The sequence below is a fragment of the Rattus rattus genome, chromosome 4 (genome assembly GCF_011064425.1).
Source record: "Rattus rattus isolate New Zealand chromosome 4, Rrattus_CSIRO_v1, whole genome shotgun sequence".
Lineage (NCBI taxonomy): Eukaryota > Metazoa > Chordata > Mammalia > Rodentia > Muridae > Rattus > Rattus rattus.
In genome coordinates, this window is record NC_046157.1 from 28,196,198 (window position 1) to 28,209,745 (window position 13,548).

The following is a 13,548-nucleotide window of genomic DNA, read 5'->3' on the forward strand; positions in this document are numbered from 1 at the left end:
TTCTATATTGTGGAAGTAAAATGGAATATACTTTCAATTTCATACAGTTTTTAAAGAATTTTTATTAATAGGTAAACATAAACAGTACAATGCTTCAGACTGCAGTCCTTCAAAATGTTTTTCTTGGTTGCTTGATAAGCTGTAATGTTACCTTAAATATGATTATTTGTAAGAAAAACATGGGGGCTAGAGATACGGTTCAATGGTTAAAAGCATGGATTGTTCTTCCAGAGGACCTGAGCTCAGTTATTAATGTGCACATCTGGCAATACACAACCTCTAGCATCCGTGAGTACTTGTACTCATGTTCTCATCCCTATACATCAACACACATGTATACACAAACTAAAAACTGAAAACAGGAGCTGGACAGATGGCCCAGGGGTCAGGAGAGCTTACTGTTCTTGAAGAGGACAAAGGTTCAGTACCCACACACACATAACAGCTCACAATTTTCTCTATTTCCGGGGTCTAACATCTTCTTCTGACTTCTCTGCATTCGTGCATGTACATGATACAATAAATGCACACACGCTCACACACATACACATAATGATGAATAAATAACCTTTAAAGATAAAAATTACTCTTTTTAAAAAGAGAAATGAAAAACATGTAAAATACTATAGCCACATAAAAAGATTCAGTAAAAACTAAAAAGTGAATCATTATTAAAATAACTGCATGTTTAACTGTACCTACACATTATGTATGACCTCCTTTGCTTAATAAATATATTAAGATTAAAATTCTAAGGGTAACTAGGAGTATATGTGCTCTTCTTATTTTTCATTTGTTTCCTTTTCTCCTGGATTAATATATGTATTGTGTATCTTTCATTAATTATTTAATATGAATTGGCACAAATTTTGGCAAGCAGAAAAACAATTGTGTACACACATGGGAATGATAACAGTGTACTAATCATCTGATTTTCTATGCATTATATTTTTAAAAGTCTTATCTAGTATAAGAATCTTAATTGAAAATTTCCAAGCAATAAAAACCTTGAGGTGACTTACTGAATCCTTGGAAAATGTGCATCCCTCCTCTAAGACAGGGAACATCTTCCAAGGGTACACTGGTAGGATGGCATTTGCTTAAACATAGCATGATTTCAGAACCGAGAGTAAAACAAGAGCTTACTTTTGGGGGATCATTCACTTCACCTCTTAACTTGGAATATGAGTTGGCTTTCATCTTTGACAAGGAAGAATTTTCATTTAGACAGCTTCATATTCTGACACATTGTGATGTATGTGTATGTGGGCTATGGATCCTAATCCAGGACTTACTTTACAGCTTTAAATTACTTCTAATACACTCTTAGATGGAATAATAACAAGTCTGTAACTAGAGTGCCTGCTGACCAGTACGACACAACAGTGGAATTCACAGGCGGCTAATCTTAAATGAAGTAACACGAGTGGACACTGAGATGTAGAATATACTCAGTGTATTAATTGCTTTCTCTTGCTTCAATAAGAAGCAACTCTGACCAAGGCAACGTACAAAAATGTTTGCTTGACTGAGAGTCCATAACTGGACATTATGGACATGTGGCAGGAACAGGAAGACGAAAGCTGAGACCCTGAAACAGCACAAAATGAAGAGAGCAAACTGGTAGGAGGTGAGGCTGTCAATTTTGAAGCCCACATCCAGTGGTAGATGTCCTTCCTCCAACAAGGCTGTATCGCCTAAATTTCCCCAAACCATAATAACAGCTGAAGGAAAAAGTGTTCAAATGTCTGAAACTAGGAGAGACGTTTCTCATTCAAACCACTCCACGAGTAGATCCTATTGTCCTCGGCCCCGTCAATTTAATACATAAATGATTTTCCTCTCTATCCTTCACTGCCATATACCTTAGGAGACAGTTCTAGGAAAACCAGAACAAGGAAACATTTTAATTATCATCTAATGCTCACTCTGAGAAGAGATCTAAAGAAATCATCAAAATTCTTGTTTCCTATGATTGTAACCACAGAAAAGAGGGAGCCAAAACAAGTAGACCTTCCTACCTAAAGACGATGTGGGTGGGTTCCGGTTCACACCAGTGAAATGGCTTGAAGGGGTAGACATTAAGTCTTCTCCGTTAATATGCAACCTCTTTATTCTTCACATACCAGATTAGCATCCTTCATCCACCCTGGCTCCTGTACACTTGCCTTCTTGACTATGAACTACTTTTATTAGGGAAACCTGTGACTTTAGACTACTAATACCATTGGGATGGATAAATAGTTGCTGTATGTTTTATTTTTATAGGGAATAATATCCTACTGTAAGGTACTTGAACTTCATTTCAGCCTAGAATTGTAGCTGAATTATAAATCCTGTAAGAGTAAGGATCATAATGGAAACAATGACACAATCTTAATTACAGGATTCTGGCAGCCATACCCTGAACATCCAGAGACTTCCCAGTTTGCTTTTAACCATTTTAGTCTTCATTTACTGTGGAACTGAAATTTCCGTGTGCATCTTCCCAACTTCGATTGGAATTAAGAACATTTGACTTGCAGCGTTAAGCTACATTAAGCTACTGGGATTTCTCTGGATCCTTTCCTGTTAAGCCATAACTATTATCGAACATGTGCATCTATGGCATAGAAACAACATAAAGGAACTGAAAGGCAGCCTGTTGTTGTGGGAAATTAGTGGCCTGGAGATCAAAGAGCTTTGCTTTCTGTCTGTGATGAGGTACTTTATACAGTCCCAATGTCCGTATTGGCCATTGAGAGGTCTAGACAGAGAGAAGCCTGCCAACTGCAGATACCCTCGCTGCTTACTGCCACTCTTGTCACTCTTTCTAAAATGTTAAGTATTTGCCTAAGAATTACTGATTATATATTTATTTATAGTTTTTCTTACTTATATTTTTCTTTATAATTTCAAAATATATCAAAGCTCTTTAACAAAAATATATGACTTCCATATGAAAAGAAGAATAAGAGAAAGTGACTAAACAGAAAGAGGGGCTTGCTGTCAGGAGAAATCCATCAGGCAGACACAGGGGACAGTAAGCAGGTCTTCTCAATGGCCTAAGATGATAAGAACAGGAGTCAGAAGAGAAGTAACAGGTTCAACAGTAGACTCACGTTTAAGATAAAAAATTAAGTATAAGCTAGCTTTGAGGTGAACATTTTACATAATGTAAGGAATTTTTGTGTTTTATAAAAGAATCCTTTGAAATTGTTCCCTATGGCATTTAAAATAAGCTTCAATTTATACGCTTTGATTTACTCTATGCTCTGGGAAAATTAAGAGTAAGCTTTAGGTACAGTCCCAGCTCTGTCTCAAAGTGTATGTTCCTCAGAAAAATTAATCCCCATCCTTCAGATCTTCATATATAAAATGAAGCAGAAAGGCAAGTGCTCATCTTGTCTTAAAAACCATGCAGAGTATGCCGTTGACACATGCGCCTTGAGAAAAGTTGAATTTATTTACATTAAAGGAATGGCTAAAGTCACACACGTGCACACGCGCGCGCGCGCACACACACACACACACACACACACACACACACGGTGTCTTTAAAAGTTGTGAAGTGTGTGTGCATGCAGAGCTCTAGAGAGCTGACAAGGTGGTATTCTCGTGCTTCAGAAGCAGCATGGCTGCCATTCTACCGCATGCTTTTAGTTGAGCCCTCAACTGTGGTTTTGGAGAATTGCAGCTGTAATTTCTTTCCTAAAGGTCTTATTCTCCAATTAACTGCAAGATTGCATTTCTGTCTTCCTGATCCAGAATTTATTTTTCTCATAAAACTCCTGTTTAACCAAGAAAATGAAAATCAGTATATTCTTGGTTGCCCTTCTGTTAATTTAAATTTGCATAACCTAATCAAAACTCAACCTGCTTTGCCCTTCAACAAAAAGCTGTATTCTCTTCCGTTACTAAGTGGCTACATTCTTCTTAGTATTTTTTAAAAGATGAATTATGTTGATATCCCATGACTTTTCCTTTAGAATGTGTCCATGAAAATTAAAATGGACTTGTCTGAGCCCAGGACTGAATTGGAAACCAGGCTGAAAGAACAGGTGAAAACGAGCACAACATTTTGCTGATATTATCAGTATTATAATTTTTCTAAAGCTTTATTTTTTGTAATAAAATGGAACTGAAGTCAACTGACCCCAAGCTAACCACCTGATGGTTCCTTTACATCATTATTTGGCCTGAAAATAAATAATACAGAAAAAGCAGCCTAAGATTTCATAGAAAGCATTGAAATATGTTTTTTGAGGCTTTTCTATTTTCTTTTCCTACAGAAATGTTTCTTCCATAGATATTTCACAGTTCCAACAAATACTTGCTAAGCACAGAGAAGGCTTAGAGTGTACTGGGCACTAGGTCTAGCTCTGCACATTTCCTTATGTGGTCAGCATCTCTGACAGAAGGTTGGAATAGGTATTCACTTGATCATGTGGAAGGGATGACGATGGGACGGTCAGAAATGACCCCAGTTTCCTCTTTTCCTTGGATAACCATGATTTCCTAGTTCCTATTTTAAAACATTTCCAAGATGGAAATAAGGACCCATCCAGCTTTCTATTATTATTATTATTATTATTATTATTATTATTATTATTAATCATTTTATTCATTTACATTTCAAATGATATCTCCCTTCCCAGTTACCTCTCCACAACCCCCTCTCCAATCTCCCTTTCCTCCCTCCCTTTTGGCTGTATGAGGGTGCTCCTCTACCCACTCACACACTCCTACCTCATCGCTCTAGCATTTCCCTACCTTGGGGCATCAAGCTTCCACAGGACCAAGGGCCTCCCCTCCATTTGATGTCAGATAAGGCCATACTCTGCTACATAAGTATCTGGACCCATGGATCCCTCCATGTGTACTCTTTGGTTGGTGATTGAGTCCATGGGAGCTTTGGGTGGTCCTGTTAGTTGATATTATTTTTCCTGTAGGGTTGACATCCCCTTCAGGTCCTTCAGTCCTCTCCGTAGCTCTTCCATTGGGGTCCCTGGGCTCAGTCCCATGGTTAGCTGTGAGTATCTGCATCTGTATTGGTCAGGTGCTGGTAGAACCTCTCTGGGGACAGCTATACCAAGCTCCTGTCAGCAAGCGCTTCTTGGCATCAGCAATAGTGTCTAGTTTGGTGTTTGCAGATGAGATGAACCTAATCCTGTACTTAATCAAGAGAATGCCTCTGTCTTTCTTATCCTAGTATTGATCTTGGCTATGGAAGAGCCCACAGGTGCTGGAGTGTCCTGTACCTAGAGGAAGAGTGAAGTCATGGGTACTTCTGCGTATAAACATTTTACAGCAAGGGAGACAGGAAGCAATAGCGAAGGACAGCAGTATCCATCTTATGTATGCTCCAGAGCTACATGATCTCCAGATGTACAGTATAAGAAATTATTTCCATTTCTTCTAAAACTGGTGTTTGGGTTCTTCCTCACATTGGCTATTTCCTTCTTGGCCGGGGCTGTTCCATTAAACCAAATAACCTACAAATTATCATCTTGCCAAGTAATATGTGGCAATATTTGTCCTGACAATACCTCATGCATCTTAGAATTTTTGCAGCAAGGAAAACTAGTGGGGTCATAGCAGTAGTTATCACACACACAGATTCACAATTGGGTCTGCAAGTGGCAAGTTGCTATAGGCAAAGAAGTTTTGTCAGTTAAGTGAAACTGATTTCAGTAATTTTAAACATTAGTTCTTTCACACACGGACCTGCCAGTAAACTTTGTTAGAAATAAGATTGGAATACCATAGTTACTATTTGTATCACCCACTCATATATGTTGTCCTAGGACCTGAACAACAGCTGAAAGTCAGGGCAAAGGAAATTAAAAACAAAAAAACAACCAAAGAAAGGAACTTATCCCCTGCTTTAGGACTGCTTCTCTAAGTGTTTTCCAATTCCCCTCCAGACCCACGTTTCCCTGTCTCCCTGTCTTCCCCTTTCTCCTTTTGTTCCCTCCCTTCCTGCTCTTTTCTTTTTAGTGTTCTGAATTCATTAGGTGGCATAGAGTGAATCAATAGTAAACGCTAACCGCCTACTCTGGACTCAGTTACGCAATAGCGCAGAACTGGTACACAGACAAAAAGGGGAAAGCGCACACAGCTTTACATTCAAAAGCTCTCACATAATTTTACTTTTCTACAGCCAAAAAGGAAGTAACAGATGGGGAAACTTACAGTTTTTCCCCCTTTCCCAGACTGTTTAGAAAGGAGGTAGTTAACATCCACGGCCATTTCTAGTTACCCTAGCCTGTAGCAACATCCCATAATTGTCAGAGCCATAACTGGCTTTAAAACAGGACTTTGTGACTGTAGGTGATGTAATGGATTTTCCAGGTAATTTGAAACGAAAGTATTCTGAGACTGTTTCACTTGTTTAATGGAAAATCAAAAAATTCTAAGAATAAACTTAATTATAAAGCAGGAGATAAGAAAGATGACTGTGTGCACACGTGTTTCTACTTGCAATGTATTCTGGTATAATATTTATGTGAAAACAACCTGGTATAATATTTATATAAGAACAACTCAGTAAGATGTTTCTCTTCCTTTTTACTTCAGTTACTGTAAGTCTCTAACATTCTCTTTCCCATTACAAAGCACAGTCAAACCCAGTCTCAGTACAGCAAACATCTTGATGCTACAACAGGACAGAAGGCTTCATTCAAATGCCCTGTAGCGTTCCTTCTCTGAATGACAGCTCTGTGTATGAGTGTAGAGCTTGTGGAATTCCCTTCTAGAGCTCCCCCGTGTCACACTGCTCCTGGAACACCTTTGCAGTCACTGCATCAAGAAAGCTTTCCTCCCCACCCCCTCCAGTCTCTTCTGTCCTCTCTCTCTCCAGTCACTCTTCACTCTTCTCTTTACTCCCGCCTCCTCAGCCCTCCTCTTCTGTAATCTCTGCTTTCTCCCCTGTCCTCCTCTCTGGTCTCTCTCCTCTCTCCTTGTCGCTCTTCACCTCTTCATGCCTCTCCCCTTCACACTGAAGGGTGTCCCCAGCCTAGATGGAAACAGTGCAGTGTTTGTGTGCACTCTCTCAGTCTCTCTGTCTTTCTTCCATCTTAAAATACTTTGTTTCCCTTACCCCGAGGAGTTCTCTGGGAACCAGGCATTTGTGTCTGATAAGGAAGCATCTGGAGAGAAGGGTGTTTGTTTTGTTCTTTCATTTTACTGTCTGGCCATCCATGTGTATAAAGTATATATAAAATGATACAGAGGCCAACAGTGGACACTGCAGAGCTGTTAAAGCAGCTGGGAGGCAGGGGTAGTTCTGTCTGTTCCAACCAAATGAAGGGATGGTGAAAGGCGCATGGGAAAGAGAAGACATGGTCTCTCCTGTACAAATACAGCCTGTTGAAGAACTGTCTTTCTTAAATTCTGAATCAATTCATTCTTTATATGTGGGTGCTAAAACCTTGAGATATCAACCAGTTTAATTTATTAAAAGTCTGAGGTATTTTTTTCTTTATTTTGTGTGTGTGTGTGTGTGTGTGTGTGTGTGTGTGTGTGTGTGTGTGTGTGTGTTGTTTCATTCAGATTATATTAGATTTTAAACATTTTCTTACAGGTCAGCTATTATAATTTAAAATTCCTTAGTATGGAAAACTCAAACACACAAAGATAAAAATCAAAGCAAGTTTTTGACTGGCTTTTCAGGTTCCATTGCTCAAGCACAGGTCTCTTTATTGTAACAACACAATGGTCAAGATTATTGGCATTTTGTATATCTGCATTTTCAATTACATAGGGTTTGTTGTTTTAAAATGAATCATGACTAAACTAGTAAATATTTTAAACAAGAATACACACACACACACACACACACACACACACACACACACACGCATGCACACACTTTCCAACTCTTCTGTACAGAATCTGTAACTCAGAGGACTGCTTAAGGAATACTATTGATATGAAAATCCGACAGAACATTCAAGTGTTTAGCCAGGAAATTGTATTTGCACATATTTTTCTACATATCCCTCTAAGTCTGTTATGGCTGATCTTGAGTTCCAATATGCACTAATGCATATTGGTACCATATTATCCAAAATATCCCTCCTCATCTCTACTTGATGCTGTTGGCAGTAGTGACAGTGACTTAGCTGTTCCAGGAGAATGACTTCAGTGGTGCCTGCTTGGTGTACAGGGCAGCTTCCTAACTATGTTCTGTGTTTGGTAAGACATAAAGTAATTCCTTATAATGCAGGTTTTTACGCTGTTGGTTACATGACCTGTAACCAAGCTATTCTTCTGTGCGTACAAGTGTCCTGCACATACAAAGGAATTTATTCTGAATACCCTAATTTTCAAATAACTTTTTAAAACTGAAAAACTAGAATCCTCAAAGGGAATCAACATTTCTAGGGTATCAAAAAGAGTTACAGTAGACATCTGGTCATGGAGGAAGCAGAGGGAAAGGTCCGATGCCTCCCTGCCTCCCTCCGCCAGGTGCCTTCGCTTTCTATCTTGGAGGGTTTTCACACTCTGAACCACGGGTAGGCAGGGTTGTATTTTAAAGTTCACTTGATGTCAGGCTAGTGTACTCAGCCCTCCCTGTTAGCTGTAACCATGGCCCTTGGGAACATACAGGCTATATGCACTTTCTCTGTGACAGTGCTGGATTCAAGTAGAGGCAAGGCTGACAGCCTAAACTTCCTGCTGCCGTTCCATGCAAAGCAGAAGAGCTTAAGTTTTCTCTGATAGTTCCTAAATCCTGCACCTCCCTTTTGCCTCCGTTTCTCTTCTCATTGCTGAGTATGTTCTGAGTTTTTAACAAGATGCTCAGTCACTGACAGCTTTTCAGACAGAATCTCTTACCTAGTTGTGCCTTGTGTGAGGTAGCATCTTCATAAATATTTCTTTTGGTGTGCTGGGAGACTCACTGGCTGTCCCGGAGTACGGTCCAGGCAAGTGTACACCATGCAAGGAAAGAAGACACCGGAGACGAGCGTCTCGGTTCTAGCAATGGAGGCATCATCCTATTTAATAAGGAAGAGCTGTTGTCTACTCTCATCTTACTCTTTGTTGGTGTGTGTTCTAACCAACTGAGCAAACTTGGGTAGTTGCTCTCATTCTTTAAAAAAATTCAACTTTCAGAAGTCAATTTTACATCTTTCCTAGAGATTCTTTTCAGTGGTGATTGCTAAGTAGGCTCATATAAAAAAAAACATAACTTTTGGCAAGCTATCTGGGTGATCTTCATTAAATTTTATATGCATATGTGTGAGATTTTGGCTATCAAATACACCTCTCTTGAACTCTGCCACAGACTTCCTTGAATGTAGGCTTTTCTTATATCTTCTGGATAGTTAATTCTGTTTTCATTTATATATGTACAACCTTTTCTATGAAGGGACTCTCATGTACAGTCTCATATTTGTGGCTGGACACATTTCAGGTCTTTCTGACTCCTGTTTGGAGTAGTTTGGTTATGATTTTCTATAGGCTGTCATTATGGTGCTCATATTGAAGGTTGGGTGACTACCAGAAAAACTTTTAGCTTCTGTATTTTTAAGGCAATTGATAAGAAATGCCACGTAGAAATATTAATAGGTGTATACTATTGGGCTAGCAGTTTCTAAAATGTAGATTATATAACAGTTGGAGGCTTGTTTATTCCACAGTTGAAAATTTTTTAATGTTAATTTTTATTTCAATCTGTTACTTTGTGACTTAGCATAAAAGTTTTGAAGGTTTCAGTTCACATTTCTGCTTCTCTTACCCAGCTCGGGAATATAAAACCATACATTAATTTGTCATCAAGAAGGATAGCACAGCCTGTACTCTGACAAAGTGTCATGAAAGCAGGCATACACAGTCCATCACTTGTTTTCCCATCGCTGAACGTCCAGAGCATGAGTAACGAACCAGCCCAGAGCAAGGAAGGCCCAGTTTGCTTTTATTTATAAAATGGTTAATGAAAAGTACAGTAAAATTCAAACAGAATTGTAAATCCTTGTGGTTCCCAAATGTTTGATTATTTTTTAAGCAGATCACAATAATTAACTGTGAAACTGAACTTTCTCAGCACAGAGTGTACTGTCTAAAGGGTTAGCAATCATTTATTACCAGCTGCATCCGGTTAGTGATCATCAAGTTAAATATTCAGGCACTCACCAAGTAACCTGTCGGAAGGGTCTCATTGTGCTTTTATTCCCAAAGGGAACCATCTTTTACTTTCTCCTATCTCCAAGCCAGGGTGCCAGGGCAGGGGCAAGTGGACTCTGTTCTGTGATCAGCATGTTGTCATATGTTAGGTGAAATGCCTATCGATACTTATGGTATCCTTCTCCATTTCAGACTGCTTCATCATCAGCAATTGAGTATTTCACACAGCCTTGCTGACTGGTAAGTAAGATTTCATTGTCTCTCAATTGCAGGCCAAAATATCGAAGTCCAAGGAAATAAAATGTATTCATACCAAATGTAGCAATTCCGGTCAATCTAAGAACTGTAGTGAATTTACCACCACAAGACTAAATTTGAACAGAATGTGTTTTGATACTGACAAAATATAGAAGAATAAGAACCAATATCACAGTATTGTTAAACATTTTGAATGACTTGAGTAGACATGGATGGAAGCATTAAAGGACTTGTTTAGAAGTCTTCTAAATTTTTCTAAAGAACTTCTGAAAGGACAGAAACAGTCGTAAGGTGAAGATAGCTACTGATGTTCCCTGTGGAGAATGCACGAGGTTTGGACTAGGGAAACACACAGAAAGGCTTTCAAACACATTTTATGTCTCTTTGAACTTCTGGTTTGTATTATATCTTTTCTGTTTCTGAGATGTATTTGCTTCTTTGGAATCTTAAGAACAGACATAGCCACCCTTGCATATATCCACAGGAAGAGAGGGGAACAGCTTGCTCAGTTACGAATAAACATGTCCGTATCTGGAAATTAATAGCACCAAGACCATGTAAACATCGGTTTAGAGTTTGGCTCCTTGTCTTCTGGTGAGACTGTGAGAAGTTTCTAGAAGGGTAGCATTGTGTCCTTCAACAGGCTTGGTAGTAGGTGTCTGAAAGAGAGCAAGGCAGGATGGGGAGGTACGATAGTGGACCATCATCAAGTAGGAAACAGCCTGGAAGAGCTGAATGTGCTAGACTGGCCTGCGGTGAATCCTGAGGACAAATGTACTCTGGGAGGGGGAGGGAGCAGGACGAAGCTCCTCGCTCGGCTTCTGGCTCTCTTCTGCCTGGCACTCTAGGCCTGTTTAGCCATAACAGCATAGCCATCCAAACCTTTAAAGCTGCACTCTTGACTTCACTTCATGTGATGTGCACTAAAAGGAGAAAATCGTCTCTTGGGGTGAGAAAGATAGCTTTTTGTGGGGAATTTCCATGCTCACTGCACACAATCCATAGTTGTCATTGTTTTTCTTTCTAATTGTTACCAGTCTATCTCTGTTCCTGAGCTTATCCAGCTTGTCACCGAAGGCCACAGCTTTAGGGCTGTTACTCTTTCTCTCCCCCAGCCCTTACTCCCTGCTTTACTTGTTTTGCTACCTAGAATAAACCTGCTATCAGTGTGAGCCTAGAGGCACAGGCACAGGCCTCCTCGATAACTGTAATGTGCTCTCCCTTAGCATTCCTCACAAATGATAGCAACACAAAAAAGCCAAAATTCCACACTATTGCTGACTTGCAAATAAGCAGATTCCTCCCAAGTGTTTTCTGTTGCTAAGATCAGATCAAATATGTATTGAAGGGCTTTGCCTTTGGGTGTATTTCACTTTCAGGCACAAAGATATCAGGCAGTGTAGAGTACTGGGCAGGGCTATGTGCTTGCAGTTTCTCTGTTTTAGTAAACAGAAATCTTCTAGGGGAGGAGAGCATACCTTTTCTACTAATGAACAAATATTTATTTCATTTTAACATGATACATGTTCATTAAAAATAATTTGGAAAAATACATAGGAGTAAAATGAAGAAAAATTAAATTATTTTCATAATTTAAATCTAGCCATTAATAACTTTTAATATATGTTCTAGCTCTCATTTGCTCCTGAGGAAATACTTTCAAATATGATGTACTCAGCATTCTTCTATAATATTTTTCCTTCTTTTACAATTTAACTTACAAATTTTGCATTTAGTTACAAAGTCTTTACAGACATTCTAAATAAATAAATACTATTCCTATAATCAAAATGCCCCAAAAAGCATTATATTTTAGCTGTTTCCATTTTCATAATCCCTTGCATAAGAACAATGAATCAGTCAGTAAATAATGGATAAATGATTGAAAGTTCAAATGAAGTATATATTTTTAAGATTATTTTGTGAAATGTTTCAAATCCATGAATGTAGGCAGATTACGGTAATGAACTCCTGTGTATTCATCATCTAGCTTATTCAGTGCTTAACTCGTGGCCTATCAGTTTCCACTGTATTGCCTTGTTATTTTGAAGCAAACCTCAGACATCATGGCAGTTAATTAATTAGCTAATATATCTGGTTCATTAGGATGCTTTTTCAGGTTGATGTTTCAAAAAGTTCCAGAAAAATCCTGTCATTATATGGAACACTGTTTTTCTTCTTAGTGTCTTGGCCTGTGTCCTCTCACATGTAACAACTGATTGAAAGACCTCAGCAGCTTGTGTTGTAGCATCCTCAGGCATATCTGCAAGCCAGAGAATAGCTTGGTTGAAGAAGAGACCATTCTAACAGATAGGCTTCTGGGGCAAATGGTTTTCTTTAGGATCTTTTCACTTAACTCAATTTTAGGATGATAACTTGCATAGCAGACATATGCAATATTAATTATCTTTATCATTGAACATAGCAATGTATTATATACAATTGTTTATCTGAAGTAAATGAAAGGGTTCATCCTCTGACTACTTAGACTGCTATGCTGCTTTAAGCCCATGCTGTATAGAGCAAAGCAAAGTACTTAAACCAAAGTTAGTACTCTGCTCAAATATTTATAGATTTTATGGCTTTTTTGATAACAGGAAAGCATCTGAGAGTCATGTGGAACTCTTAAATCTGAAAGGGGGATTTTATATAATTTTATATATACAGCTCTATATCTGAGGGGAGGAAAAAAATCCACTCCAGAGCAGTGCCTTTGTTTACTACTCTGGTTGTCCCAAGGCTTTTGGAGGAAACATTTACAAGCCACCTTTCCACAGATAGACCCCAACTTTCACAAAAGCTCTCTATACTCAGAATGATCTGTTGGCTTTGGCTTTGTGCACAGTACCTGTGTGCAAGTTTTCCTTTCTTCCTTACTGTCTGAATTCTAAGCCAGAGACTGGTAAGTGGTGGTGTGTTAGCCAACAGGTGTTTTGCACTCATCAGATATTCAGGATGTGAGCAGGTACACACTGCACCCATAGACACTGAATTTATGTGCTCCTCTGGCCTGTTTAATCTGTGCTGCAGTTTCCATTGGCCTCGAAAGTGAGTAGCTAGAATATTGATGTGCCCAACCCTTCGAGAAGAAATAAAAAATTTCTTCACCACACTAAATCTCTAGAAAAATATGGTGGCTTACAAGATGAACACATTCAAACTATTTTCAGCCAAAGCTGG